The 26,469-nt window shown below is 46.6% G+C and overlaps 1 protein-coding gene across 10 annotated transcripts in view; it reads right to left on the bottom strand.

Annotated features, from left to right (window-relative positions):
• The window catches only part of Plekha7 (pleckstrin homology domain containing A7), a 187,110-nt gene that overhangs the window by 69,082 nt on the left and 91,559 nt on the right, over nt 1-26,469 (bottom strand). Inside the window, exon 1 of one of the 10 annotated variants that reach the window (XM_085692972.2) lies at nt 21,853-21,875. The exons of 8 other annotated variants lie outside the window; for them this stretch is intronic. The gene's annotated coding sequence lies outside the window, so the exon portion shown is untranslated. Of the gene's footprint in view, nt 1-9,253; nt 9,508-21,852; nt 21,876-26,469 lie in introns of those variants that run through there. One more of the 10 variants, XM_085692969.2, reaches the window with a different exon arrangement.

Below are 26,469 nucleotides of genomic sequence, written 5' to 3'. Positions count from 1 at the left end.
GTCTCTGACTCCTAAGTGTCCAACTGGTTTTGTTTTTTGAAACAGGGTCTGTTTGGGTGGAAGCGTCATCCTAGGGCTGGAAGGCCACTTGGGAGCCTTGGTATCCATTAAACCTGGGCGTTTTCTAATTCGGTTGATTTGGTCTGATTTGGGTTATTGGGTCGGCAAAGAGGTTTATCAGGCTGCAAAAACTTTTCAGGTCTGGCTACATATCTTTGACTGCCCTGGAATTTTTGTGTAGACTAGGCTGGCCTCAAACTTTGGACCTCCTGTTTTGCACATAGTGGAATTACAGGTATGTGTCACCATGCCCAGGAATATACAATATCTTAAAGACATATTTTACAAAGTTCCAAAACACTGAAACACTAAAGAGAAATAAAAAACCCTCCATAAGATAGCAAGCTGATACAAGAATGAAGGAAAACAGGCGGCGCTCTCAATATCCCCAAACTGTATGTCAGGGAAAGAATCCTAAGAATTAACCACCCAGCCAGTAAATCCTATCTTAAAATTCTTCTCCCTGCTACCAAATGTCTTCAGTTCACTGAAGGGAAAACAAACGTATGGGCATGTCTCTGCAACATGACCAGCTCAGCTCCAACACCCAAGCCTTCTACCACCCTTCGGAAGTCAGAGGGGCGGCTTCCATGCCAAGATGACAGACTCGCCCGAGTGTAGGTGTTCTGTGTGTTGACAAAGACTGCCTGGAGTTTCAAAAGATGCAGAGTCGGCTCTGGAGGCTGCTGGTTTGTTTCGCAAACAAGCAAATAAACGAATGTCCTTTCTCAAAAGGGAATGTGGTGGATTGAAAAAGAATTTCCCAAGCACAAAATCATAGTTGCTTTCAGATTTTTATAAAATCTGGAAACTAACGAAAAGCACCCGTGGTATCAGTCTATGTGTGGAAAACTCCATGGCAGTTTGGGATTTATTGTTTGCCTTCTATTTAAAGAAAATTGTTACCACATTTGTCTGTTTGTAGGTGGGAGCACGTATGTCAGGGCACACAAGCAGAGGTCAGAGGGCAACTTCCAGGAGTTTGTTCTCTCGCTGAACTCAGGTCCCTCACCTACTGAGCCCAAGTTGGCAGAGTCCTCTCTACATATAAAATATGTTGTGGCTGGAGAGATGGCTCAGAGGTTAAGAACACTGACTGCTCTTCCAGGGGGCCTGAGTTCAATTCCCAGCAACCACATGGTGCTCATAACCATCTATAGTAGGATCTGATGCTCTTTTCTGACATAAAGGTATACATGCAGACAGAGCACTTATATACATAAAATTAAAAATCTTTAAAAATGCTTTTTTCTGTTTTTATATTTGATGTTAACTTTCTTTGTAAAAAAATCTTCAAGTCAACATACAAAGTAAAGGTTCCACTGGTTTTTTTGTTTTTGTTTTTTTTTCTATACATAACTCATGCAGGAGAAACACTTTCATTCTGATGCCTTCATTTGAATTACTGAGTAACAGTCTGACATATGAACATAATATTTTTCATATTTTCAAATTACATTGCCTATGTGTGAGACATTGCTGTGGATACAAGGGAAGAGGGGAACAAAAGCATCCCTACTTCCCGACCCCATTGTACTTCTGTTTAGACCCAAATACTCTGCTAATGCTGGATATTTTAGGGGGTCCCTCCCATCATAATCAGCAACTTGAGTATAGATGTCCCCTTGCCCCAATTCAAAATATTTTCTTGAGTTGAAGCCTCCAAAATAAAATTGCTAAATCAAAGGGTATAGGCCTTTTCAAAAGCTCTTAACACAGGCAGTGAAGAGACTTTTGCTCTCCCAGCCAATAAATCATCTCAGTTTAGTGATGTTAAGCTGTTAGCTTCACCCCCTAACTGAGCACTGAGCCTCTCTGGAGATTAGCGGATCTAAATCTGCACAGCACATAGTTTAGGAAGACAGGTAAGGAAGACAATATCTAAAAGCCCAAGACTTTCCTTACTCTGTCCTGGTGCCTGATGTAACCTTAGCACCGGGAGCTAGAGTGGCCCAAGTCCTAACAAGCCATCAAATCAGGCTGCTTGTTGACAGACCCAGCCACAGAGAACCGCCCCTACCAAACCTTCACTCATCCCAGCACAGATGGCCTCTCAATTCTCAGTCCTATTCTTGGGCCAGCCTACAGAATCCTATGACCTCATCTGGCAGGCAGCAGCCTTGGCCTCCCAAAAAAGCACTTTCCAGTTGGGATGGGAGCAGCCCCCTGCAACACCTGTTTCAGACAGCCTTGCATCACATTCAAGGTCTGGGCCTCATTCCACATAGCTTTTTCACAGTCAACTCCAGGAAGCTTGAGACTATAAACTCTGGGTCGGCCCCATTTGCAATCCGGTGGGAAAACACCTGATTGGGAGAGAGTAATCAAGCAGCAAGGCCACTGACCTCTAGAGCCTCGGAAGCACTTCAGAGTGCACAAACATTTGCTCACACATAGTGAGCTGGTGTGCTGATGACTATTTTGTAAGAGAGAAAACTGGGCCGTGGAGGCGAGGGGTGTGCACAGGACAACCTCAGGGAAGTGTTAAGACAGGGCCTGAATCTAGGTTCTGTTTGTGAATCCCAGGCCTTCTGCATGATGTGCTGTCCCCTTCCCTTAGGAAGCAGAGACTGGTGTCTTCTTGACTATGGTCAGAAAGTCCTGTGGGCAGGGCATCAGAAACATAGTGCCCACTTCGCCTACCCCTTCATTCCCCTTGTGCCCAGGGCCAAAGTTCTGAACGATACTTGTACGGCAAGCAGTATACCCCAAGGAGCCTCTGGTCCTATCATCAGACCAGGTGATGGACCCTCTGGTAGACAGAGCACAGGGCAAATCTTCTATGTTGGAACAGATCCAACAGCCAGTGGCCACCTTTCCTACATACAACACCAACCCTGAGGGTAGTCAGTCTGTCCTCCACTCCCAACTCATGTTGTATAAATAAACCCAGAGTCCCAGACTCATGAATCCTGAGCTACAAGGTGTTGGTACTTAAAAGTACAAGCATTCTAACATTAGAAGGACGATGAGTTAAACTGATTTAAAAAAAAATAGCTGTTTCCTGGTCACACCTAGAGTAATTCCTCAAACTCCCTTCCCCAATATGCCTGCTGCCCTCGATGCCAAGGCCATCAGCCTCAGCCTCAGCCCTCCCAGTTCCTGCTCATTCTCATTGTCCAACACTCTCGGACAACCAAGGAGGCTGAAGCACAGATCAGGCTATTTCCATGATAGAAATAAAAGAAATAAGGTTCCAGATTATGAACTATTATCAGAATGAAGGGGGGGGGACATAACCATTGGGAGAGGAGACAGACCTACATGGATGAATGAATCCTGAATTCTGGGATCCTGAAACTTCATCACTTTTGATTGAATATACCCAGCTTGCTCTTGGTAGAGCTTCCAGCTCAGCACTCTTTGAACAAAAAAAGAGTAAGGTCCCTAGGCTACACCATTCAACCTAATACCAGTAGGCAAGTTACCTGCTGTTACTGGGCCATTAGGGAGGAAGGCGAGCCCCACAAGAGGTAGACAAGCTGTCTACTGATACAGTCAACTCCTGGGCTCCCTGCACAGCTTCAGGCCCACCACTGCCAACGGAGGCTGCCTGTTACATAAGCTTGAGACTCCAAGTCTAGTCATGCATGCTTCATTCTTTGTCCCTTTTTGACCCTAAAATGCCATTCTGTTTCCTGATCCTAAAACCCACAGTCGCATGTCCCATTACCCTGACTCAAGAAGTTTGCAGACCTGTATCGACACATCCCCGAAATACCTGTCCTGGAACCTGACTTCCCACCTCTGCTCCTCAGCATGGCAGACATGGCCCGGCTGGGAGCCAGGCGGCTGGATTCAAGGAAATAGAAACTCTCCTCACGCAGGAGTTTCTGTTTCTCTTCAGGCTACTGAGAAAGCAATCTGCCAAATGATTTAAACACAATCTAGTCTTCTTTTTTCAAATCCCACTCTTCCCCCTAGAAGCAACTTCTTGGAAAGGCCTGGCAGCCAGGGCGACCTGGAGAGTCCCAGGAAGCACGGAGGGAAGGCAGCAGGGGGAGGGTAAGCGCCCAGGTAAATAAACACACCTTCACAAAAGCCCTGGGCTGGGAAGAAAAGCCCACAGTGGGCTGTCAGCAAACACAAGAGCCTTGATAACAGAATTCAGAGGACTGTGGAGAACAGAGAACTGAGCTCAGCAGAGCTCACCTGCACAACACACAGGGCTGGTCAGAATGTGAGGGCCTGACAGTTTCCTGCCAAGTTTTGGGAAGGGGAATTTTTCATTCATATAGAATGAGCATAGACTGGTGTGGTGGTGCACGCCTTTAATCCCAGCACTCAGGAGGCAGAAGCAGGAGGATCCCTAAATTGGAGGCCAGCCTGGTCTGCAAAGCAAGTTCTAGAGCAGCCAGGACTACACAGAGAAACCCTGACTTAGAAAACCAAAATCAAAATCAAACCAAAAAAAAAAAAAAAAAACTTCGATTAGTTAAACATAAAAGTTCCAATTACTTATTTAGAAAATCGATTTTTTTTTTTATGCAGGGAGCTCTGGAAAGCTGTGAACGACGCTGGACAGGAGGCCAGGGCACACCGCTGAGTGCGGCTCTCCAGTGGCTGTGGCACTGGTATGTGGTGTGACAGAGGTGCTGTCGGCACTAGCTCTTATCTGCTCCTCGCTATAAAAAGAAGAAACAGCTTAAAATGTAAGGAAAGTGTCCAGTCAAAGTCAGCAGAGAGTCTCATCAACATATTGAGCAAAACCTGTCAGTCCCCTGACCCCAGCCTTCCAACCCTTCCATGTGCATCCCAGACACTGGAGAACAATCACCGCAAGCTAAGGCCACCTTCAGCATCGCCTCCAGGCTTCTTACGGCACATTTTATCTTTGGTCTCAGTGTCTCAACAGAACTGTGGACTGTGGGTCACCTAACAGTACCTCAGAAAATGCTCAAAAATGAAAACGGAAACTCCACAAATGAGAAGAAATTGCCTTAACTATGTCAGCTCTCATCTGGGCTCCTCAGTAGAGGGTATAATCGGGAGCAGAAACTATCTTCAGGGCTAGGGATGCAGCTCAGGTGGCAGAGTGCTTGTTGAGTGCACACAAGGCTGTGGGTCTAATCCCCAGTACCATAAACGGGCTAAAGTGACTCACACCAGCCTCCATCCTAGCACTGAGGAGGTGGAGACGATGTCACCAGTTCAAAGTCATCCTCCCTCACCTATCTTGATAAGTTAGCCTGGGCTAGATGAGACTGTATCAAAAAGACAAACAGTATCTTCGAATTGCGAACATTTCCTAAGCTCCTTTTGGTTTATTTTACTTGGCACTTTTACTAATTTGTTCACTTAACAGGAAGTGTCACGGTAATAAGGCACTAAGGAGGCTGACAATCTTATGAGAGTGGTGTTTCAAGTTTGCAGTTTTGAAGCCGTCAGCATTGACAACAGTTCTCTCTACACAGCCACTCCCCGATCAGCCCTTCTTTCTGTGGCTTGAGAATAGGCCTGAATGAACCAGCCAGCCTATGGTCCTATCTTGTCTCCAAGAGAAAGCTATCCACGCAGTACTAAGGTATCTCTTTCAACATGTGCCCTGAGCAATAGTCAACCCAGAGCTTTGGAGCTGGGCTGGATTCAAACTACAGCAAGCCTCTTCACCTCTCTAAGCCTTGGCTCCATCATTACAAATGGGATTTTAAAATGTTAGGAGTTGAAATAAAGGAGCATACACACTTAAGCATACAGAAGGCATTCAATGTTTGTTTAACCCAACTGAGCCTCGACTATGGCAACAACAGACATCTAAGTTTTAACTAAAGAACAATAAGCCGTCTTTGCCCCAAACCAAACTTTTCTGGTAGCAATGTCCTCAATTGGAGTCATTCTCTGTTCCTTCTATGGCCTAACTTCGGCTTGGGATATGCATGTGAGTTCTACTGGCTTTTTCTCTAAGATAAGATATTTTTCTCTAAGATATTCACCCTTGCTTTCCACCGTCTCCACTGCTTGCCTCAGGTCACACCCCGCCCACCCCGCCCTAGCACTAGGGACCAAACCTAGGGTCTCGGAAATGTGAGGCAAGTGCCCTCGTCACAAAACTCTGTCTCCAGCCTTCATTTCACTTTTTAGTTGGAGACAGTGTCTCGCTAAATTTAACTCACTCTGTGGCCTGGGAAGACCTTGCAGTTGCGATCCTTCTGCCTCAGCTTCCCAAGTAGCTGGGATTATAGCCTTGCAACTACCAGGCTTAGCCCTTGTCCCCCGATTAGCCTCTGCAACAGCTAAGCACATCCTTTCTCAGCTTCTGTGACTTCACTGGAAGCCCTCTTGGGTCTTTTAAGATAAGTGAGATCATAACGGGCTCCTCCATGAAACACTGGAAGCACCACACCATCCACAGTGAAAATTAGCTCCTTGCCTTGGCTTGGAAAACCCTAGAAGAGGGGTTAGTAATGGCTTTAGATCAGTTGGCACAGGGCTTGCCCAGCACACACAAAGTCCTGGGTTCCATTTCTAGTGACACAGAAGCAGGCCTTGCAGCACACACTAGGAGGGGCAGGAGGCCTAGAAGCTCAAGGTCATCCTCAACTACAAAGTGAACTCCAGGCTACCCTGGGCCACACGAGAATCTGTCTTAGAACAAACAAAACCTCAGGATGACATGACTCCTAGCTAGCGACAGCCTCTTCATATACTATTCTCTCCCTGCCTGTCTCACTTCCTGAACACCAGGCCTGTCCCACTTGGCACCCTCTGTCCTCATAGTCTGCACGTTCCTTGTCTGTATCCACGCAGCTGGCACCTTGTCCTTTAGATCTGGGCAGGGCTGTCACCACCTCAGCCCTTCCCACTGTCACTTCATACCACATTGGCCTATTTTAGTTATTAACAGCTGTGATGTTTCGCACTTACATGCACGTGCGATTACTGTGGGTCCCTTTGACGAGCACGCAGATCTGACCTGTCTCTTTACTACTACATCAGTTTGTAGAGGTGTCTGGCACCGGGAGGTGCTCAGAGCATCTCTTGACTCAATGAATAGGAAAAACCTAATGGGATTTTGACCTTCAAGTGAACCCTCTAGTGAACTGCCTACACCTGCAGAAACCAGAACTCAAGCAACGGAGACAAGAACCTAACGGTCATTGGCCATCAAGATGCCTCCTACTGGCAGCGCAAGAGACATTAGCATGCCAGAAGCCTCTGCAGGCCCACAAGGGAAGGCTAATACCCCGCAATGCAGAAAGTGAGGATCAAGTGCCTAAGAGGAAACGGCTGAGTGATTAAGAAGACACGGGGTGGGGTAGGAGTATAAACACACTCTCCTATGTTTTGCTTGTATGAACTAGACAGAATGGAAGGCTAAGCTAACAGTTCAGGGGTAGATATGAAGGCTCTTTCACTGTTCTTTGTTCCCCCAACTATACTTTCCCTCCAGTCTTCTCCACATGCCAGTCCCCGGCTCCTTGGAGGAGGCTCCTGTATTTCCTGTGTTTTTCCTAGAGCACAGGAACAGGGGTGCTCATGTGAAAGGCACCCGAACTGTTACCTTGGAAAAGAGCAACAGCCACCTTCAGCAGGAGGTTGTGCAGAGCCTATCAACCCATCACAAAGCCCAGACGGGTGACCCGGGCAGAGCTCCCAGGCCCAGACGAAGGAACCTACGGCCAGTGCTAGAAGCACCCATTATCCCTGGGGAACCAGAAATACAGCAGCGCCAGGCTACCAGCACCCACACTACCCACATCTGGCTTACTTCACCCACCCCAAACTAGGCAGCAACTTGAGCCCTGCCAAACCGTGGGGTCATCACCTGAGGGGTTCACGTACTGCCTCTTCTGTGCCTAAAGGAATAGAAAGAGTGGCATCTGAGAGGGTCACAGCATGACTGTCCACCTCGGAAAGAGGTATCTCTGTTCTTCTGGTCCCCTGGATAGAGCAGATGAATGATTTCCAGCACAATCTAGAAAGCTCTGTCACACAGGTTGTATATGGGTTTTACAGATCCACTCGGTGGCCACTCCATTTGTAAAACACCTCTCCCAAGCAAGTAACCAGGCCGAAGGCAGAAGCCAGCCTGTATCTCAGATCCCACAAGGGGTCGCATAGCTAGAACTCCCCCTGGATTCGAAATAGGGAGCTTTAATTTGGCTTTCTGTGATCATGAATGAAAAGACTAAAGGCAAACTCCTACTAGAATGAGGAAGTCAAATACCAACAGCCCTGCCCCCTTTGTGCAGGAAGTTGTCAGAGAAAGAAGGTAATAGAAAGTCAGCCTTGTTAGCAATGACTCCTCAACCTCTCAGAGCTCTGGTTTCCTCATGCTGGGTGTCCCAGCGCAGAGGCCACCCAGGCAGATCAGACTGGACACAGCCTGGGTTCAAACCTTAGCTCTGTCCCGTGCAAAACATCGAATGAGTGGGTGAGTGCTGGGCTTATCTGTAAAGGGAGGAGATAATCCAACTCAGCAAGGCTATGAGGTGGCTGTAAGGCCAGGGCATTTGGGGCCTGCTAGGCTTCTCCTTCGCTGGTTCTAGAAGTGCTTTGCATTACAACACCAGCAGGACAAGCCTGCAAAGACAGAGACTCAAGCACAGACTTTCCTCCTCTTGGGTCAAGGTACACAAAACCCAGATCACTGTTAACATCTATTTAAAGAACTCGCCTGCCAGGCAGTGATTTCAGATCAGCAGGCACAGCCCCTCAACCACACCCTTGTCCCTCAGAGGGTCTGTCTCCATGGTGTCAAAAGAAGAGACGAAGAAAATCCACCTCCCCTACAGACTGAGCTCAGCCAGGGACACAGAGCCTACAGGAGGACTGAAATCACAGGGAGGCATTCTCAATCTCAGAACGCCCATTCATACTTCCATTCAGTGCCTCCCGAAGCTGGGGCCTGGGCAGCCACTGGAGAAGACGGGGCCCAGGTGTTACCAGCACCTCCCAGGCAGTGAGGACGTTTTAGGTGACAGGATCTTCTCAAACTCCTACCATCCAGCCAACCCCAGTCGAACCAGAAGTTCGATGACACTACAGGTAACTTAAAACACAAAGAATCTTCCCCTCCTCCTTTCAGTCCGTAGGAACGTGGAGAAGATAAGAGTTCAGGCCACTTTCGTCCTCCTTTTTCCTAATGAAATGGCACTCTTGCTGAGTGATGGCACTGCTGGCCATTTGAAACTTCAGGAACCAAACAAAATCTACCACACACCGAATCCTTACAGACCCATCCAGGACTCACCCGTTTGCTCACTTCCATCAGACAGGCCCACACTCGCCCTGAGCTCCATGGTGAGAACCGTCTTTCCTGGTGGTAGTCTGATGAAATCTGCACTCAGCTCAGGGCAGGCGAGAGGAAGGCTCCCAGTTGCCTGTTCTCTCTTTCTCAATTTCAGTTCTCCACAACTGCTCCCAGGTGTTACAATCCAGCAAGTTACCCTGTTCCTGTTCCTGTTCCTGCTCATTCATTCTCCCTGCTCTCCACACCCCAAGCTAAAGCAGGCACCAGGCGGCACACACCTCCAGCTCTGAGTCACCACCTCCTGTGGCCAAAGAGGAGGAGGATGACTGGCTGCACACATCCAGGCAAGCGCTATGGGACCCAGTGAGTTCTTGGAGTCTGGGAGGTTGGCTCCCTCTAGCAACTGGACAGAGCCTAACATCCAGCCCTGATGACAGAAAGAACCATCCAGTTATTTCCTTCCATCCTGCGCTGGGTTAAAATCAGCCCTAAAACCAAGCCTCGTCTTGGTGAAGGAGCACTACCATATCCATCTACCTGCCTGGTAAAACTCGAGGATTCTTTCAGAACTGCCTGGGAATGGCTAGGTCTCATTGAGGACAAATATTAACCAGGAAGTTTTCACACCCAAAAGAGGCAAAAGACAGAAAGGGAAACTAAGATACTGGGGTCACAGACCAGCAGTGGCTCTTTCACTGTGACCTACACAGGTCTACAGATCACAAGGTGGGTGACAAAGCCCTGCGAGGTCGAAGGGGACAGGGAATCGCACGCGGTTACACAGCTGCATTCTAGAGTTGATGCCACAGTGCTGGCACATGGTAGGAGCTCAAGAAACACATACTGAGAATACAATAAAGGGGATTTTGTTCGCAGTCTATTTAGGATGGCAGTTGGGCAGGTTTTCTAAGCTTTGCTACTGTTTTCAGCACTTTGGTGGTAAAACCTGGTTTGTTGCCTTTAAAAAAAAAAAGCTTTAAAAGCCTTCAAGATTATAAGACAATGTGAGTCTGCCACAGCAAAATGAAAGAGTAAGTGACCAGATGAAGGCGAGTCAGATCCAAAAGAAACTCCAGCCATCCAGAGTCGGTGGAGGTTAGATAAAAGCCAGCACTCTCAGGAACTCGTGAAGCCGGTTCCCCTCGACCAAACAGGAGTCATTCCCCTTCCAATGACAGGAGGGGCAAACGGCTGGCTACCTATGGTGCCTATTAGCAGACTTTAGCGCATGCTGGCCTCCAGGCTCCCTCGGAGTCACAAGAACCCGGCTCTTCACCTCTCCCAGTTAAGTGGCTTCGCTCCCAGCAGCTACTCACTCTCCTTATCCTATAACCCTGCTATTCTGGCTAGGCCTGAGTGCAGACACGTGCTTCTCTGCTTTCTCTATTCTCTTTCCCTTGCTGTTTCCCCCTCTCTCACATGGCCTTGGGCCATGTCCAGTCTACTTCTTTCTTTTTTATAGATGCCTCTGTTTTCTCTCTATCATATCTACAATATAAACCTTCCCCTTAACCATAACATGGAGTGGTCATGTCATCAGTTTATACAGGGAGCTACTACTGGCTGGTGGTGGAGGAAGAACATTTTTTTTTTTTTGAGGGTGCTCAGGTGGATGGCCCCAGACCCATCCACATACAGGCAGCACTAACAGGACTAAGTGGGTTATCCAAACAAACAGCAACAACAAAGACAGTAAGTTGGGAGGGTACACAATGAAGGGAATAGAGGGGAGTTGGGAGACAGAAATAGGAAGCAGATATGATCATATTTCATTGTATACATGTAAGAAATTCTCAAAAATAAAGAAAATGAAAGAAAGAAAGAAAGAAAGAAAGAAAGAAAGAAAGAAAGAAAGAAAGAAAGAAAGAGAGAGACCAGGAGCCATTCCTACAATTGTCTTTCCTAACAAAATAGTTTTAACTACAAAAGATATTGTAATAATCACAAATCAATTGTTATGAAGACTGAATTAGTTGGGCAATGACAGCACACACCTTTAATCCCAGCATCCAGGAGGCAGAGATCAGCCTTGTCAAAATAGTGAATTCCAGGATAGCCACAACTACACAGAGAAACCTTGTCTTGACAAACCAAAACCAAACAAAAACCTGAATTAGGCTTACAAGCACAAACCTCACATAGTTAGTACTTATTTGGTCCTACTGTGTGCCTAACACTACGTACTTTGGGGGGTGGAGAATGATTACTGCCTCACCTGCCTCATGATACAGGCACTCAATCCAAGAGGACAGGCAGATGTGGTCATTTGTGCCGTGCACCCAGGTTGGGGCAGGTGTCCAATGTAAACACAAGCATGACTTCATCTAGAAATCCTGTTGTAAGGACAACGCCCTTGTATGTAGTACTATGTCCATTTCACAAACAAAGAAATCAGAGCAGAAAGCAGCCCAGAGCCTTTATACAACCTCATGACCAAAACTCAAGCTCTAATTAGTACAAAGTGGGGCTTAGTCTTCTCCCTGCTCACTCTTCGGGCAAAGGCCACCTCTGGCCCCAGTGGGCCAGATGCCAAGGAGCCAGTGCAGGAACAGGAAGTGCCCTGGGCATAGTCATCAGGTACCAGACTTAACCTTCCATCACCAGCAACACCCTGAAAGAGATCGGTGACAGGTATGTGAGAACCAGAAAGGCCACAAAGACTGTTCCCACTCTGCCCAGTGGCCCTGCCTCCAAAATCCCTGGCCAGGTTGTCCTTGCTGCCAGATCAGTCGTGCTGGAGCCCGGGTTTCTTCGATTATCTCCCCTCTCCCACCTTACTTTCATATCTCACCACTCCATATCTTGTGAGATTAACTGTCCACCAGCTCCAGTCACTTTGTCGCGCCCACCCAAGTGTGTCTCCCACTGCCACCTTCCCTGCTACGTCCTATGGAACCTTCAAGGTCTATTTTCTTCCAAGAAGCCCTCTTGGTCACTTTCAGCCCCTCTGGCTCCTGAAGGTTTAAACTAGAGTGGTATTCTTCCCAATTCTTATCTGCTTTTCAAAATTTACTCAAGAACTACATATTCCAGAAGGATTATGAACCATGAATTCAAATGCAGTACCAGTGTTGAATCCTGGTGGCGGATACTTGTGCCTGTTGGACCCTGTGTCATTACTGTTATTTGTGTTTACGGATTACTTAGTCATTTAAAATTTTAGTTGGCCAGTGAGACAGCTCAGCAGGTGAAGGCTCTCACCACTGAGCCTGGCTACCTGAGTTCAATCCCTAGGACCTGCACACACACACATACACACACACACACACACACACACACACACACACACACACACACACGGTGGTTAGAAATAATTCTAAAAACTTTAAGACTCAACAAGATGACTTACTGGGTAAAGGCACTTGCTGCCAAGCCTGACAACTTGAGTTTAATTGCCTAGAACCCACATGGTGGAAAGAGAGAACCAAGTCCCTTGTTTTGTCCTCTGAGCTCCACATTTGTTGTGGTACATGCACTCCTCCATACACACACACACACACACACACACACACAGTAGATACTGTACATGTTCTCCAAGTTGCTTTGTGCTTTACACAGCATGAATTCCTCCATGTCCACAACAAAGATGGCCATAGCACTCGCCTTCACATATAGCTCCCAGGGCCCTCAGCATTCCTTATACAGAGACAATCCTGGAACCCATCCCACATGTCAACCTACCCAGCCACATAGCAGGCATTGCAAACTGATGACTGTGAACTAGTATGTCCCCAAGACAAGGTTTATTTGAATTCCAATGAGGCTAAAAATCCAGTTGAATTTTAAAAGCCAAAAATTTCATACATTCATTTTAAAAAAGAATTCAGGCCACCGTGAAAAAGCAAACACTTTTGCAAGACTGGGAAGCAGACCACCTTTTGGCTCACTGTGGTCACTGTGGCTGTCACCACTGTCACCACACCCTCTGTTCCAGGCTTGACCTGGAAGCCCATCTGTCATTGCATGCAGACTCAGTTTTCTCACACTCACGCCTTTACATCTGAAGCTCTGCCAGAATGTGGAAAACCAAGGGCTAAGCCACGGTAGGAGTGTTTAAGAAACAAACTGGAGTGCATAGACAGCGAGTTCAACTGCTCAGGGAGCCCCGCCCTCTGACCTTGCAACACAGGCTGCACCTACAAAGCTCACAATGGAGTCTTTGAAAATAATATAATCATGTTTTAAATAAGTTTACAATTCTGTGTTGGGCCAACTTCATAGCTGTGCTTGGCCTTGGACCTCGAGCTGGATGCACCTGCTGGAGTGGAGACTCTACCTTGTACCAACACTGGCAACTAGAGAGGACCTTCCTTTAGCATGACATGTTTAGAAGAATCTGACATGAGAGTTAGAACAAAAGGAGGATGGCAAAACTTGGCTACAAATTGAATTTATTGAATGAATAAGTACCGTATACACATCTGTCATATTTTGGAAGAAACTTCCAGTGGCTGATGGGATCTTGGCTTTACAGCTTCCTGCCTGGACTACAGCACAGCTAAACCCAGACCACTGGACTCTTCCCTGCCAAGGTACACGCAGCAAAGTGCCACCAGCATCATCCCTGAAGAACCCGAGAACTGGTAGTAGTGAATGTTGCCCTGATGACAGACACCAAAAGAGATCCCAGACAGCAGGCAGAGGCTCTGAGGACAGAAAAGCATCTCTGGAGAGGACCACACACTTCCCCTAACACTGAATATGGCATTTAGACCACAAGTCAGAATGCAGCCCTTAACAGCTTGGTCCCAGATCCAGAAACTGCTCCAGAGAATCACAGGGGAAAAGTTGTCGCTGTCTCATCGTGTACTCGGGAGAAGTCTCTCTAGGTGACACGATCTGAAAGATGCTGCCTCAGCTGTCCCCAACAATGACTGTGAGCTCAGCATCTTCATCTCATTTCATTTGCCCACTTACTCAACACATAAATACATATCTGAGAAACACCTAGTCTCCAAGTCCGTAGTGCCCCCACCTACACAGCAAGTAATGGAGAGGAGGGAGTATGGGTGACTCACGCCCCCTCACCTTGTCAAAGGCAAACGGCATGAAAGCCTTTAAGATCCACAAATGATAACCTGTCTTAGGGGCTGGAGAGATGGCTCACAGGTTAAGGACACTGACTGTTCTTCTAGAAGTCCTGAGTTCAATTCCTAGCAATCACATGGTGTCTCACAACCATCTGTAATGAGAACAATGAGATCTAGTGCCCTCTTCTGGCATGCAGTCATACATGGAGGCAGAACACTGTATTGTATACATAATAAATAAAATCTTTTTTTTTTTAAAAAAAAAAAAAAAGATAACCTGTCTTAGTCAAGAGCAGCAAATTCCCCATTTATGAAGTCAAATTGGGGTGACTCATTTTCTTAGTAGGTTAACCCTGTTTTCCAGAAATCACTATCCAAACTGTAGCAGGCCACAGAGATGGCTCAGTGGGTAAACACACTGCTGGACTCCACAGAGGGAGGAAGAACCAGCTCCTGCAGGCAGGTCTCTGGCATTCATATACACGAACGGTATGGCAACCCAGCACACATCAAAATAAACTTTAAAAATATAATTTAATTTTTTAAAGGAAAAAGAGTTCAGAGCTGAAATCTACTCTGACTGCCCTCCTCCAGCCTCCGCTCTGTAGCTGAGGAAACAGGCCTGGGAAGGTTAGGAAACCGGCTGGAGGTCACAGTAATTATGAACCACGAATTAGCAGGAGTTCCTGCAAACAGGGCTGGAGGGAAACCCATCCAACCTTGTTTTTAATTAATTTCCTGCCTTAAACAAATCCATCTTCAAGTGACTCATTTCCATTCCCAAACATGAAAAAGACCTTTCAGAAGTGGGTCTGGTCTCAAGGCTTCATGAAAACTGGAGAAAGTACATTTGGGTCTGAGGCCCTAGAAGTGCACCCAGGAGGACAGAGGCAGAGACCAGGGTAACATATGCAGAGCCGGGGAAGATGTCGATTTTCACGCCTAGAAGCAGGAAGAAGCAGGGGCATGGGATGGAACCATGCCTGCTGACATGCTGGTTTCTGACCCCCAGATAAACAAAATTAAGACAAAGAATAAACTCAGTTGTTTGGAGTCATTGGATTTGCGGTCCATTGTTCTGACAGCCCAGAGAATACACTCTGCATTAGTTCTGAGGTTTGAACTAACTCTAGATCCAAGTGGTCCAGTGTGGAAAAGCTGCAGGAGCACCAACAGACCTTTGGACTCAACACTAGAACAGATTCCAAAACAAGCAAGATTAACTGGTCATTTTGACTGGTCAGAGCCCACTCAGATATCATGTCCACTTTGGGACCCACACACATCAGCCAGATCGGAGAGTTGGAACAAGCACGGGACAGTTGGACCAGAACTGAAAAGGACTCAAAACAGGTCCCTATCACCGAAAGAGCTAGAGCTTTTTGTGGCCTGGGAAGACTCTGGACACATGGCTACTGTGCTGGCTAGTTTTGTGGTCAACTTGACACAAGCCAGAGTCATCTGAAAGGGAGGAACCTCAATTGAGAAAATGCCTCCATAGGTTCAGGCTGCAGGCAAACCTGTAGGACATTTCTTAATGACTGATGGAGGAGGGCCCCACCCATTGTGGCACTGTCGTCCCTGGGCTGGTGGCCCTGGGTTCTGTAAGAAAGCAGGCTGAGTCAGCCACAAGGAGCAAGCCAGTGAGAAGCATTCCTCCACAACCCCTGCATCAGTTCCTAACTCCAGGTCCCAGCCCTGTGTGAATTCCTGTCCCAATTTCCTTTGATGATGAGCAGTGAAGCAGAATAAACCAAATAAACCCTTTCCTCCCCAACTTGCTTCTACCATGATATCTGATCACAGCAATAGTGACTCTAACCAAGCAGCTACTATCTTCCATGCCAGAAGGACTATTAAGAAGTAGAGTTGGACAACTAAACAAACTTTTTTTAATGTTTTGTAGTTTCAAGGGGTTGGGGGATAACTCAATGGTTGAGCACTTGTCTAGCAATAAGGCCCTGGACTCAGGCCCTTAGCATATGTGGACAGGGTGAATGTCAAAAATGTCAGAATGGCCTCTGACCGTCACTGGTGTTGTGCATTTTCAAGCCCAAGCCAAAAACAACCTACCAAGCGTGTTCGTAATGAAAGAATGGCAATCCCAGCCCTGCCATGACTGAGGTGACCACTTTCTACTCTCCAGCTCTGGAGAGTCTATACTGTTTAGTAATCATCTCTGCAATATGTGACTTCCTGAGCACAAAGTGGTACTTGTGGGGAAGCAGAACCAAGGACCTGAGCAGAACTACAATGAGAACTTGGGCCAGGGAGGCTGTGTCGGGCTTGTTAAGTCCTTTCTCACAGGAAGCTTACACCAAGTTCCTACATCAAGTGTTCGTATTTAATTCTGTGTGTTCCTGTGGAAGTCCACATGTGTGTAAGTGCATGAATGCACATGTGTGACTTTGCTGTGTGGTCAAAGACATCAGGTGTCTTCCACCTTTTAAGACACGGTTTCTTACTGGTCTAGAACTTCACTAAGTAGGCTAGCTAGCTAGCGAATGAGCTTCAAGGGATTCACCCATCTGGGGTTAGAACATTCCTCCCTGCCTTCCACTACTATACCCCAAAATCTCAGCTATGCACACACTTTTCATCCCAGCACTCAGGAGGCAGAGGCAGGCAGGTTCCAGGACAGTTCTGCCACACCTTGCTTGTTACAAGGAGACTGAAGTTGGGCCCCCACGCTTGTTAAGTCTGTCAACCTTAGACACCTCCTCAGTTCCTAAAATTTATTTCTCACACTCCTGGAGGTCAAAAGTCTAACATTACAGTTCCCACAGGTTCTGTGTCTTGGTGAGGGCCCATTCCTCATGAACCGATCTTCTATTTCTTCGAATGGTGGGATATGGCAAACAAGCTCTTTGAAGCCTTTTTCTCTTCTTTCATGTGTAAGTGTGGCATGTGTGCAAGCATGTATGTGTGACCACATATATGAAAACACATGCAAGAATGTGTGTGTGCCCGTGTCGGTTAACATAGGGCGCCATCTCAACCACTCTCCACCCAATTATTTTCGGAACAGGATCTCAGTCTAGCCCAGAGCTGTTGCTATGGTGAGTCTCACTACTCAGCTTGTTCCAGGGAGTCCCCTCTCTACCTTCCCAATCTGGAATCACAGGAAGCTACCTACCCACCCAAGGAGCCTCTTTTATACGAGCACGAATCCCATTTGTGCGGGTTCTGCCATTCCATTTTGTTCATATGCACCTTTCATATTTCAGTGTCCAATATCCACTAACAGGCCACGGGAACTATCTGTACCAGTCAGCATGTCTTGCATACTGATCACTGTGACTGGAGACGGCTGTATGTACCACCCCCAGAGGTCACTATGAGGTCTCATCATTTTAGGAATAACCACAAGAGGCGAGAAAACATTGGCTCAAGACTACACACTGCAGGACTTGAAATCAGTGCCAACTGCTTCTTCTGAGATAGGTGGTCTCCTCTGCACACTACTGTGTGCTTATGGCCACCAAGAGGCAGGTCTTCTGGTGCACACCTGGCTGCTGCCCTGTAAGGGGATGTTTTCTAGACTCCTCTCTTGGAGCTGTGCAGAGGGCTCTCAGCAGGCAAGAGCACTTGCTGTTCTTCCAGGGGATCTGGGTTCAGTTCCCAGTCTGTAAGGCAGCTCACAGTTGTCTCTAACTTTGGTACCAGGGGAGCCAGCACCTTCTTCTGGCCTCTTTGGGGACCAGAGGTGCATATCGGCAAAACATTCACACACACACACACACACACACACACACAAAAGGTAAATAATGTAAAGACATTTTATTTCCTTTTCCCTAGAATTACCTCTACATTGCTGGGCATGAGAATTTTCTGGTCGGGGAAGCAGTGCCTCTCCAGAACCTAGGAAATAGCCCAAGACCTTGCAAGTAGGAGCAGTATAGTAATGAGGAAACCAACAAGAGGCACAAATGGGCACATGGGCTCACTCAGTGGCCTACTAAATCTTGACCTTTAGCTCTTCATTCTGTCAAACCCAGGCTGTGCCTGGGAAAACCGGCACATAGATCTGACTGAGGCAGTGGCTCTCAGCCTTCCTAATGCTGTGACCCTTTAATACAGTCCTCATGTTGGTGATCCCAACCATAAAATTATTTTGTTGCTACTTCATAACTGTACTGTTGCTAGTGCTATGAATCGTGATGTAAATGTGTTTTCAGATTGTCTTAGGTAAATCCTGTGAAAAGAAACTGATCTGCGGGCTTCTGGTGCCCAGAGTCCAGGGACATCCCCAGGGCCTTTGTTTATCACGGTGCAGGGGATAAAGTGGCCTGGTCACATTCCAATGGGAGGAGCCTCCTGTAGTATCTTCTGTGTTGTTCTACCCTAGATGGCCCCAGTGATCAGGTTACTCAGCACCTAACCTCCCTGTCCCAGACCTCCTGCCTGGTAAAACCTGTTGCTTACTAGGTGTCCACTTCACGGGGTGTCTAACAATAGAATTGACAGTCTAAGGACAGTGCTTCTCCTGGTCCAGCCGGTATCCTCGCATCTGCGGAAACAGATTCCAAACACCTTTAGAAGAGGGTGGGATGGGATGACTCTGGAAATCCCCACCTAAACAGTTTCCTGCTCTATTTACGAGCTGTGCCCACTCAGGAAGGGAGTCCTGTTTGAGGAACACAGCAGGAAAAAGGGGCCTGACCCACAGGGACCCCAAGTACCCAGAGTTTCCACTTATACAGCATGAGCACAGGCAACACCCTAAGAGAACTTTTTAATCTTAATTCTAGTACTTCTTTCCTTTCTTTTTCCTTCTGATTTTTCAAGACATTCAGAGGGGTAGGAGAGGAGGGAGCAAAAGAGAGGCATCAAGCCAGAACTGGGCTCTGACTTCAGTTTTCCCAACAGAGGGAAGACTTCATAGGAAACTTCTCTGTGATGCCTGGTAGCAAGAAGATGAACCAGAAGTGTTCTTACTGGGGGTCTACCGCCCCACCCTAAAGAAAACCTGCAGATTCTCCACATCCCCAGAAAGGGCCCACCATCCACCTTCTCCCACAGCTAGCCAGACTGGAGATTGGTGGTAGACATAGATACCAAAGCAAGATAGGCATCCAGAATAATAACTCTAGTGAGCACACTCTTTTATTTTAAATATTTATTATTTTTAATTATGCATATTTCTGTGTGTCTGTGTATATATACATGAGTACGGGTGTCCATGGAAGTCAAGAGGGTGTTGGGTCTCCCTGGAGTTGGAATTACAGGTAGTTGTGGGTGCTGGTAACTGTACCCAGGTCCTCTGGAAGAGCACTAAGTGCTCTTGAGCGTTGAGCCCTCTCCCCAGCCCCTATATCACATTCTGTATTACCTTCTATTCCAGGCATCTCCCACCTGAACATAACCCTAGGAGCAGGTGCTGTTCTTGTCATTTCACGGAGGAAACTGAGAATAAGAGCCACTAAGACAGCCAGGCGGTGGTGGCACACACCTTTAATCCTAACATTCAGGAGGCAGAGACAGGTCAATCTCTGTAAATTCAAGGCCAGCCAGGTCTACAAATCAAGTTCTAGGACAGCCAGGGCTGTTACACAGAGAAACCTGTTTCAAACAAAACAAAACAAGAACAAAAACCCACTAAGAGGTCTGTAGAAGGTCACACAGCTAGAGAGGGCTGGAGCCAGGCCTTCTGACCTAAAAGATTTGGGAGGAGGTCAAAGGTTGGACTATTCTCCATCAGACAAGGAGGCAAGGGTTGACAATGTGGCTCTGTTTGCGGAGTGCCTGTCCATCAAGCACAAGGCCCTGGGCTCCATCCATCCCTGGTACATCTGTATTTCAGCACCCACCCCATAATCCTCGCACTGAGGAGGTAGAAAAAGGAGGATCAAGGATTCAAAGTCATATACAGGAATATATCAAGTTTCAGACTAGTGTGAACTACATGAGATCTTCTTCCCATAAAAGGAAAAAGGAACAAGGCACAAATCAGTTCTTTATATTCTCAAGGCAAGAGGGAAGGGAAGGTTGCTCTTACTAGATTCTCCACCCCCTAGAAACAACACCCAGGCCTCTACGTCCCCATGGAAGACCCAGCACTCTGGGATACATGCAGATAAGAGCCCAGAATTTGATGGTTTTCACTAGCAAGAATTCCTGCCTGTTTTTTTTTCTTTCTAATGATTTATTTATTTTTATTTTCTGTGCACTCGTATTTTATCTGCATGTATGTCTGCCTGTGTGAAGATGTCAAATTGCTTGGAGCTCGAGCTCCAGACAACTGTGAGCTGCCATGTGGGTGCTAGGAATTGAGTCCAGGTCATCTGGAAAAGCAGACTGTTCTTCTAACCGCTAAACCATCTCTCCAGTCCCAGGATTCCTGCTTTTGAAGAGGATTGTGTAAAGAAATGAGCCTGGTCATGGTGGTGCATGCCTTTAACCTCAGCACTTGGAAGGCAGAAGCAGGTGGATCTTTGTGAGTGCGAGGCCAGCTTGATCTCTGAAGTGAGTTCCAGGACAGCTAGAACTGTTACACAAAGAAACCCTATCTAGAAAAACTAAAAAGGAAAAGAGAGAGAGAGAGAGAGAGAAATGAGTGCATGATGCATCCTCCTAGCACCTCCCACTCTACAGCTGCACACCACTGCCTCTGAATCACACATTGAAACCCAGCCTTTCCCAATCCAAGTTCCATTCCCCTGTGTCAAGCTGTGTGGGTAGGAGAGGACACAGACAGCAGTGAGCTTGCTCATAGAACGGCTTTCTCTGCTGAGTGATGGTATCTGATGCATGTTAAATGCCTCCCTGTGATTCCTCAAGTGACTATTAATCAATGAACCAAGAACAGAGAGCTCCAGGGGAAAATCTGCTACAGGAGAAGAAAGCAAATCGTGAGCGGCATCCTGGCTGACGCATAGGTACAGAGGGCCTTGGTCAGTACTGTCACTGAAGGAGCTGGGCCGACCAGTCACAGGTAAGACAACAAGAGAGCCATCTACAAACAGACAGAGGTCTACCTTTTCCCAGGCTTACCTGGGCACTGGCCAAGCCAAGAAGAGAACTCCCCAAAACTGTCTAAAGGAGAGATGTGGATACGCGCATTAGCACACAGCTATAACCCCAGCTGTGTGGGGCTGAGGGTGAGGGTGGAGGTGGGGGAACTGCTTGGGCCCAGGAGTTTGAGGTCAGTCTGAACAATATTATGAGATCACATTTTAAAAATAAATAGGTAGGGCTGAGGGTTGCTAAGTATCAGTGAAATGTTTGCTTCATAGGCAAGAGATCCAGGGCTCTATCCCTAGCAGCCATGTAAAAAGCCCGGATTGGTAGTGTTCTTGTTATCTCAGAACCAGAGAAGAAAAGGCAGGGAGATCTCTGGAGCTCACTGGCCATCCATCAGCCTAGTCTGGGCAAATCAGAGAGCCTTGGGTCCTGGTGTGAAAGCCTGCCTCAAAACACGAAGAGGACAGCATCTGAGGGATAACACCCAAGGTACAACCTCTAGTGCATGTTCCTACGCATGTGCGCGCACGCGCTCACACACGCACACACAAAGAGGGTGGGGAAAATGAGAAAGAAGTAAAACACAGATAAACCATTTGTTCTTACTGGACTTGGTTTCCCTTCCACTGGAAAAGTCATCTCATGACTGAGACATGCACTCCGCTCCACCATTCCCCTTCTTCCACCAGATAGGCCAACAAGCTGCATGGTGGCTACAGTTCCCAGTGCCAAGGGATGGCAGTGGCCTGTTGGCAGCACTCAGAGTCTCCATGCATTATCTCCTTATTCTGAAGGGAAGGGCTGTAGGGCTGAAGCACCTCTCCTCGGTGACCCGGAAAGGCTGCTGGGTGCTAATCGCCTTATTTGAGTTCTCCCCAGCACCTTGCATCCGCTGGTTTTGCCTTGGGAACAGAGAGCAATTAGAACTGGAATCAGTCTTCATGGCTGCAACTGTGGCTGTCGTGGGAGGGCCTGCCCCCATGGGCACACATGTGGCTCAAATGTGAATTTAAAAAGCTATTAAGGAAATATGCAGTTTGGTACTGACGGCCTCTCAGGGAGTGAGGAAAATGGCAAATGCTCGTTTCAGGGCTCTGGGTAGCAATCACTACCCACTCCCGGTGTATTCAGTCATCACCATGACAACCACCCAAAGTCTTCCTTCCTTTGTGGCAAAGACAATAGAAATTTTAATTAAGGCCTTTTTTCCCCCCTTTTGATCAGTTGTAAGAAAACATCCAGATACTGTCATCCAGAAATACATCACCAGGAACAGTTTGGGAACTCAAAAATATTTTTACCAAGTCACATGACCCTACTCCTGCATCCCCAAAGCCCGGTCTCCATCCTTCTCAACAACTCAGATTTTACAGAGCTCATAAATTTAGATTTGTCTGGATATTTGATCCAACATCATGAAGCTGTGTAAACATTCCAATTTAATTTTCTGGCTCTGACTGAGAACAGGGCTCTAGCTATTTTTATTTCAGCCATAAACTCAAAAGGTCTGATACGCTTTCATTAGGTTTGTTGCTCAATGGCCTTTGGACAGAACAGATCTGGATCCCTGTAGTGCGCCCTGTGTAATAGGAGCTAGCTTTTTACCTTCTCCAGATCTTCTTACCTGGAAGACAGAAGTTGGAACGCCACAGTAAAGCGTGTCAGTGAGAAGCAATGATGGTTATTTTATATATATGCGTATGAGTTGTCAATAGCAACAGTGAAACAAAGTCATTATTGTTCTGCCCCAAGTAACAAAGGAGGCCTGGTCCTCTCTTCCTATAAAGTATGTCAAGCATATGCTGGCTCCTCTCCCTCCTCCATCCTAAACCCAGGCTCTTGTATCTCTTACTTGTATTATCCTAACAGCTTCTGCGTAACCTCTTAGCTTCTAGAAACTTCTGCACAGCTCCTGACCCTCAGGACCACCAACCTGCATAGATGGCTCACTCTGCTCTATGTGAACTTCCAGTAGGATTTTCGGGGCGGGGGGTGGAGGGGAGAGAGGATGATACTGGATTTTACTGGAAAACATTTTGATTTTAAAGGCCTTTTAAATAAATGGAGGGCTAGGAAACACCAATGTTAGCCAGTGAGATGCCTTAGCTGGTAGGCTTGCAAGACTGACACCCCAGAACTCACATGGAGAAATTCCTAATTCCTGAAAATTGTTCTCTTACCTCCACATGTGCACAGTAATACACACATGCTTGAATACATACAGATACATACGGTTTTTAATTGGGGCATGGTGCAGGCACTCAGTGGAGCTGCCCTCCACTTCCCTCCATCATGGCACAGAGACCTTACATGCAAGTAGAAACCCCTGCACAAAATGAGCAGGAAGGTTTTGATGTCCCAGATATGCTATCCATAAGCTCAAGAAACGCAGGCCATACTCCAGGCTGCCAATGCGCTGTGTGCCAGGAAGGAGCTGTGCACAGTTCAGCTGCATTCTGACTGTGACTGCACATTCTGCTCTCAAACATGCAGCCTATGCAATGCTGGCCTAAACAAGTGTGCTTAGACAACAGAGCGAAACACGGAGTCAGGAGCACAGACGGTGTAGCTTGTTGCGTCTCTTCCTCTTGACCTGACCATTCAGCTCCACCACCATCAGGATCACCTCCTCTTTGTCACCAAGTTCATACAAATTTATACAGATCAAAGTGACGAGGAGAACTGGCCCAGGTCCTTAGTGGTCTGACAGGGAGAAAGGAGAAGACAAAAGACAGGAGGTTCCAAAGCAGGACCTCACTGTGTTTGCCAGGCCAGTTTGTAGACAACCATCCATGAGGTCAGTCACTTTTTTTCCCCTAAGAAAACTATCTTCCCAGAATAAAAATTCTAAATTTAATTTTTAAGTTGCTCACCAGGTAGAAGCCATGCATAACTCAATGGAATATATATTGCATGAACGTTTATTTTTTGCTTGTTATTTACAAAAAGCAATATGCAGTCCATAGGGAAAAACCTAGAAATAGAGAAAAGCTGAGGGGAGAATATTACTTCTACTTCCACTGACACAATGACCTGAGAGCTGAATGTTTAATTTTGTGCTAAAGCAAGCCCTTTTTCCCCAGCAGATTTTGTTGAAGCTAAACTAATAAAAGCCAAAAGTTTAAAAAAAAAATGTGTGGAACTTAATCACTCTCTTCTCAATTCTACCATCATTTAGGTGAGCAAGATCCTTTCTGGCCTGTTTGTTGGGGTGGAAAGAGCATAGAGGATAGTTGTTTGAGTTTTTTTGGTTTGGTTTGGTTTGGTTTGGTTTGGTTTGGTTTGGTTTGGCTTGATTTGGTTTTTCAAGACAGGGTTTCTCTGTAGCTTTGGTGCCTGTCCCGGAACTAACTCTTGTAGACCAGACTGGCCTCGGACTCACAGAGCTCCACCTGCCTCTGCTTCCTAAGTATTGGGATTAAAGGCGTGAGCTACCACTGCCTGGCCAAGAACAGCTTTATTGAGATACAGTTCACAAGTCAATCAAGGCTCTGTTTTATAAGTTCAATATAACAGCTTTGAGTACATTCCGAGAGTTACAGTCATCACGTCAATCAGTTTGCCCCACTAAGAACACGCCCCTATCCCACACTGGTACCATGCCTGTGTCCCATAGACCCAGTCCTAGTGGTACAGTCATCACGTCAGTTTGCCCCACGAAAAACACATCCCTATCCCACATTGGTATCTTGCCTTATGTCTGTAGATGCAGCTAAGACAAAGAACCAGTTGAATATAAGACCAGCCTGAGTAATATCAAGACCCTATCTCAAAAAATAAAATTAAAAAGACCTTCTACCCAATCTTCTAGCCATCACTCCCTCACTCCATCCCCAGGCAACAATTAATCTACTTTCTACCTTCATTAGCTTTTCCTCTTCTGAATATTAGCAGAATCATATCACTTAGAATAAACCTGCTAAGGCTCATCTTTATAGCATTCCCAAAATTTTGCTCCCTTTTGTTGTCAATATTTCATTGAACAGAGATATATCACATTTTTCACTCAGTTGGCAGACATCAGGGTAGACTATATTCACTTTTAGGATGCCACAGATAACGCTGCTGTGGACAAGGGGTTCCTGTGGAAACCTACATTCTCATTCTCCTGGGAGTGGAATTCATCAGTTTTATGGGAATTCTACATTTATACTTTTAAGACGCATCAGACTGGTTTCTTCAGTGGCTCCCCCACATGAATTATTCATCTTTAAAATGCAGAATATGGACGGTGCATGTCTTGGGAGGAAGAGGCAGGAGGATCTCTGTGAGTTCAAGGCCAGCCTGGTCTACAAGAGCTAGTTCCAGGACAGCCAGAGCTACACAGAGAAACCCTGTCTTGAAAACCAAAATCCAAAAAACAAACAAACAAATAAATAAAATGTAGAGTGCCCCAATATGAGTTTTCACCTTCCACATTTTCAGGTACTCACTCTCAACTATAACCCCAAAATGTTAAATGGAAAATTTTTACAAATGAACAATTCTTAAGTTTGAAGCTGTTTGCTGTTCTAAATCACACAATAAAATCTTGCACTGTGTGCTTCATCCCATCTCAGATGTGAATCACTCTTTGTCCATGGAATCCATGTCGTACATGTGACCTCTTCATTCATACCTGGCATCTCCTTGGTTGTCACATGAACTATCTCAGCATCATAACACTTAATGCTCAAGTAACTGATGTTTTACTTAGTAACAGCCACAGGCAGCAAGGAACATGACGCAAAGTTGGACACAATGGTGCACATCCAGAATCCCCAGCCGCCTGGGGGGTTGAGATGGGAGAATCACAAGCTCTATGTCAACCTGACCTACAAAAGAGACCCTGTTCTAGAAAGGAACACGAGAATAGCATGGGCAGGAGGCAGCAGGGTGTGAGGGCAGACAGCTGTACTCTGGTGCTATGTGGTGCCACTGCAGGTACAAGGGAAGAAGCACAGAATTGATGGGTTCACCATCCCGAGAGTGATGGTGGTGATGAGTACCATCTGTGATGGAAGGTAGCATCGGAATCTTGAGACACATACCAGCAGACAGCAAGACTACTGTAGAGACATCTGTGTGTCAAGAGTCATCACACTTTCCTCAATAGTTAACAGCCTTTATTGGGCATCTTCCTGAGTGCTCAATGAACATTTATATATCTTATTTAACCCAACTAAGCTTAAAAAAAAAAAAAAGGACAAGTCCTAGGGGCTGGAGAGATGGCTCAGCAGTAAA

This window comes from Myodes glareolus, chromosome 7 (genome assembly GCF_982192425.1).
Source record: "Myodes glareolus chromosome 7, mMyoGla1.1, whole genome shotgun sequence".
NCBI classification, from domain to species: Eukaryota; Metazoa; Chordata; class Mammalia; order Rodentia; family Cricetidae; genus Myodes; species Myodes glareolus.
The sequence above is the reverse complement of the archived record's forward strand: the minus strand, read 5'-3'. Positions and strand labels throughout refer to the sequence as shown.